Here is a 5219-nt window from a genome sequence, read left to right on the forward strand (position 1 = left end):
TGTACCCAGGAGGACGTTGCCACTGAACTCATTTCACCAAGCAAACAAAGCTGTAGCTCAGACACCACTGTGACCCTTTCAGACCTCCCCAGTGATGGATAAAAGCCTCATAAGCTAAATAGTTTTTTCCCTATCAGTCAACATGTGACTCGCATTAGTGAAGACCTCTCACAATTCAATGATATGCTCATTGATCAGGAAAGAAGTATCTGTATTTATTTAATGGCTAGTCTCTTCAGCTGGTGTTATTTCAAGATTTCATTTTTGCATTGTATAAACTGCAAGCAATGGCTATCTGACCCATTTCTTTTCAATCCTGTTCAGTGTTAGCGAGGGATATCAAATTGACAGGCTCAGAGAGAAAACAGGAGTTATCACAGCAGAATAAAGTTGCAAATATCCCTTCTGTTTCTGGTCTCCAGAGCTGCCGGTGACCTGGTGTTACTGTGGAGAGAAGAATGCACAAGCAAGTTAGTTGGGCTGCAGGTTGAATAATTACCATTATTTTGAAAAAGGAGATTCTTAGGGCTCACTGGATTGCCAAGGACTCTTTAGCTTCATCTCCATCCTTTGCTTTACAAAAGGGTGCTATTAAAAATAGTTGCTGCCCCAAATATTCTTGTATTTCCTTTCCATTTCTCTAAATCCTGGCAATGCTTTAAGGCCTAGCTTCTATTTCACCTCCTCTGTGAAGATTTTCCTGAGCACTCCAACCCACAGCAATTGCGTCTCTTCCAAACTCCTCTGGCTCTAGGAGGAAAGTATATAATAGAGATTACATCACAGCATAAGCCTGAGTTCCAGCTGTGACTCACACTGGCCGCGTGGTGTTGGGAAGGTTACCTCTCACCTATGATCCCTGATTCCCTCACCCATAATTCTCGTCTAGTAATACTTTCCCTCATTGAATGGTGATGAGGAGTAAATTAAAAGTGCCATGGGTAAAGACCCGACCCATAATCTCTCAAGCAATTTATCATATTGTCTTTAACCTTGTTATTTACATAACCTTGTTGTGTTTCATATGTTCTTTATCTTAAGGAGATTCTAAGCTCTGTATCAGGATCATGTGTCTTATTTACTTGTGTTTATATCCTCTACCACCTATTTTAGTGCTTAGCACTAAAATACTTTTAGCTGTCCGGGCACAGCAGACTGATGGCTTGATGTTTTAACTGGTGTAAATAGCCTTGGCAGAAAGAAGAGAGCTACGTCCCAGAGGGAGGTGCAGCCTATGAGCAGACGCACACTCCTTCCGGTTAGTATATGCAGCCATGGTATGGCGCATATAGCGGAGAGAAAAAAACACTTCAGCAGTTTGAATGGCTCTTGCCACAACCGTGGCAGAGGGGGAAGTTTTCTAAGGTGAAAACAGGCAAATGCCATAGACGAAAGGGTCTAGTATGCCTTGGAGAAGCAGTTTTAAGTGCATATTTTTCTCGTTTATTCAAGTTAATGAAGACTGGCCAAATAATCCCTCCCAGAATGCTCAGAGTGTAAACCTGGGGATCTCCTGGGATCTAAGGGGGGAGTGGAGACCAGCAAGTTCCCTCAGATTTGAGTGCCTAGTGCTGGAGCCTAGAGGAGAGGTAGTTCTGCTAGTAGTAGCTATAAACTTGTGTGGGAAGTGGTAGTAATGTATTACCATGGTAATTACAAGACCAGCAAGTTGCAAGGAGTAAGACATTTGACCCTATCACCAGTGGCTAAGGCAGGATCCCTTTGCTATACCTGGGGATGTGACTAGCAAAATTATAGTCATGTGGTTGTTTGGCAAATCACCCTAGATTGGACACAGACTGATTACATGCTTCAGCATCGTGAGTCACTCAGTCTTATGTTCAAACTCTGTGTGATTTTTCTGTCGCATCTTGTACACTCACACTGAGCCTTCCAGAGTGATCCATGTCCTGTGGATCGGCTATATTACATTCACTCATTCCACAAACAATGCCTTGTGCGCCTACTAGGAGCCAAGCGTTGTATTAAGTAATAGAGTTACTAAGATAAAACACACAGTCCCTGCCCTCAGGAAACAGGTCTACCAGGCAAGACACGGAAGAAAAGAGTCGGTTACAAGCAGTATGATAGAATGCAATGATAAAGCGATGCATAACACAGTGTGATAGGAGGACTACTCATCCACACTGCAGGGAAGAGCAGTCAGAGAAGCCTCCTCAAACAAGTCCCTTTGGATTGAGTTTTGTAAGGTGAGGGTATTAGCCAGAAGAAGGCAGAAAGAAAGAGTATTCTGCATAGGGAGTACTGTACCTACCAATGCAGGAGGGCATGAGGGCACACACCAGAGTGAAATTCATTGGCTATAACTACAACTCAGGGCATAACAGGGTAAAGAAAATAGCTGGGGGGTGATGCAGGGGTCAGATCATGAACCCTATGTGTGCCATGCTACTGGGAATGGATGCGATACTGTTCTCAGAAATATTGAGGAGTACAAAAGAACACAATTTGATTGGATATTCCATTAAAAGCCCGGAAAAAAGCTGGATGGAAATGATGGCGGAGAAGGAGATCTGGGAGAAAGAATTAATTTTATTTGATTATGATAACACTGTGCTACTTGGGAAAGGTTCAGATGAAGACATCTAGTGGAGAGTTAGATATTGTTCCCAGAACTGGGAGCTAAATATGCAAGTTGGGGAGTCAATGGTAATTAAAGCCACAGAAGTGTATTAAATCACGCAAGAGAGTGTGTAGGATGAGAAGAGTAGAGACCAAAATTTTGGGATGAGCATTTCAAGAAGAAAACTTGATAGATAATTAGAAACAGTGGCCAGAGAGTCAGAAAGAAAGTCAGGGCTTCCCTGGTGGCGCAGTGGTTGAGAGTCCGCCTGCCGATGCAGGGGACACGGGTTCGTGCCCCGGTCTGGGAAGATCCCACGTGCCGCGGAGCGGCTGGGCCCGTGAGCCATGGCCGCTGAGCCTGCGCGTACGGAACCTGTGCTCCGCAACGGGAGAGGCCACAACAGTAAGAGGCCCGCGTAACGCCAAAAAAAAAAAGAGAGTCAAAAGAAATGTTCATGGAGGCCAAAGGAGTAGAGAGTTCTCCAAGAGAACGAAATGATCAACAGTAACAAATGTCACTTGGCTGGAAATTGACTTCCAGTTTGACATTCTAATCCTCATCACAATTTCTCTAATAAAATACTGAGTTCCTAATTTGATTGTTGACAGTTGCCTTGCTCCACCCTGTTTATAATTTCAGATTTTCTGTGACTTAACAAGGGAGGCACAATTTCTAGAGCATAAGCAGGTACTAATTGAACTGCAGCTTCTTTTTAATAGGAGAGCAGCCTAGCACCAACAACAAAGTTAAAGGGACAGCATATGAGAGACGAGGTCCAATGTGAAATGGTTCCCAGTTTAGTGTTTATTCTGAGAGTTAGCTCGGCACTTCTTTCTGCTGATGGGGAGAAATAGTCATAGCACCTTCTCAGACTCCCAGACTGCAGATTCCTCATCTCAACACTTAACTGCCCAACAGCTGCTCATTCTGTGCCCAACTCAGGAAGATTTATTTTCAGCGACCATGAAACGACATACTAACCATGCCTCACAAGGGTTGGTTCTTTCAGAAAGACTTCCACCTTTGTCTGGCAAACCCGGGAAAACTGTGGAGTCTATTCCAAAAGAATGTCAATGTCAGGTTCTAAAGTCGAAAGAAATTAAACAGTTTCTATATTGAGATTTCATTAGTTTCATACAAAAAAGAAAAATATACATATTCCCATAATTGCTTTAGAAACATCTCATAGTATTTTGGCCATATCAGTTGTCTATTGCTATATAACAAACAATCTTAAAACTTAGATTGAAACAATGAATTATTATTTTTCATCAAGATTCAAAGGTTTGGTTTGGTATTTTCTATGTACATTTGAACTCGCTCACATGACTGCATTCAGCTGTTGAGTTGGCTGAGATGGAAAGTTCAAGATGGCTTTACTTACATGTCTGGCAGTTGACGCTGGCCGTGGGCTCGGGCACCTCTGTTCTCCTCTACATGATCTCTCATTCTTCAGTAGGGTAGACTGGCTTCCTTGCATGGCCATCTCAGGGCAGCACTGAGAGAATGTGAATGTGGAAGCTGCAAAGCCTGTTAAGGCCTCATCTTGAAAACCGCACAGAATCATTTCCACTGCATTTTATTTTCAAAGCAAGTCATGTGCCACTCAGATTCCAGGTGGGGAAATAGAATCCATCTTCTGATTGGAAAAACTACAAAATGTTTTTCTTCAGGCCGTGTGTGTGTGTGTGTGTGTGTGTGTGTGTGTGTGTGTATTTAGTATTATTTTTTACCTAGTTGCTATTCACTGAAGACACACTACAGAATAAAAACTAAAAGCACATTCTTTGAAATCAGAGTACTTGAGTTTTAATCCCAGCTCCTGCCAGCTCTATCAGCTCGACTACTACTTACCTCAGTGGGTTACAAGAATATTTTATGGTATTTTACTTATAAAGTGCTTAGAAAAGTACCTGGTATATAAAACACACTCAGTGATTATTATCTTTATTTATTAGTATCTTAAATGTCTTATTTTTCTATTCTACATTATAACTATTTCGCTGTGTATTACAGGCTCTTCACATATGTAATTTAAATTTCTATCCAGCAGTTCTTTATGTGGCTATGCTATAATTTTCTTAACCGTCTCCTCTATAGTATATTTAGTCTAATTCCTACTGTTAGGTATTATATGCTGAATGCAATGATTGTTTTTAGGTATAAAGCTGTTTGCATTTTTTTGTTATACTTGGGTGTGTGTGTATTTGTCTATATGTTTGTGGTTATTTCTACAAGATAGATTCTTAAGGTTGGAAATCCTGGTAATGAATTGTCTAAGACGTCTGATACGTATTGGCAAATTCCTTCCCAGACGAGCGCATCAGTTTATACCCTCACCAACAATATATGAGAAGGTGTGCCTCTATACCCTCAACTCTGATGCTTTAGCTGTGGCATTATCTCCAGATGGAGCACATGAGAAATCTGGACTCTCATTTTCTCCTCCCTGTGAAAGCAGATTAAAACGAAACAGAAAAGCAGCCCTAGATGCCATCGAAAAAGGTTGGGGAAAAGATGTGGGGGATAAGAACAAACGTGTCTAGTAAAAATAGAAAAATATAATATTCACATTGAAAAAATTAGTTGTCATCTATCCTTTCAGCAATAAACTAAAAGATATGCACTTAAA

The 5219-nt window shown here is 41.4% G+C and overlaps 1 long non-coding RNA gene across 1 annotated transcript; it reads right to left on the reverse strand.

Moving 5' to 3' along the window:
• Nucleotides 1-214: 214 nt before the first annotated feature.
• On the reverse strand, nt 215-4095 carry LOC137227054 (uncharacterized). Its single transcript, XR_010944670.1, has 3 exons — nt 3972-4095; nt 3569-3641; nt 215-444 (listed from the first exon to the last, which is right to left on the reverse strand). It is a non-coding gene; the product is annotated as an uncharacterized lncRNA (long non-coding RNA).
• Nucleotides 4096-5219: the final 1124 nt, after the last annotated feature.

The sequence above is a fragment of the Pseudorca crassidens genome, chromosome 7 (genome assembly GCF_039906515.1).
Source record: "Pseudorca crassidens isolate mPseCra1 chromosome 7, mPseCra1.hap1, whole genome shotgun sequence".
Classification (NCBI taxonomy): Eukaryota; Metazoa; Chordata; class Mammalia; order Artiodactyla; family Delphinidae; genus Pseudorca; species Pseudorca crassidens.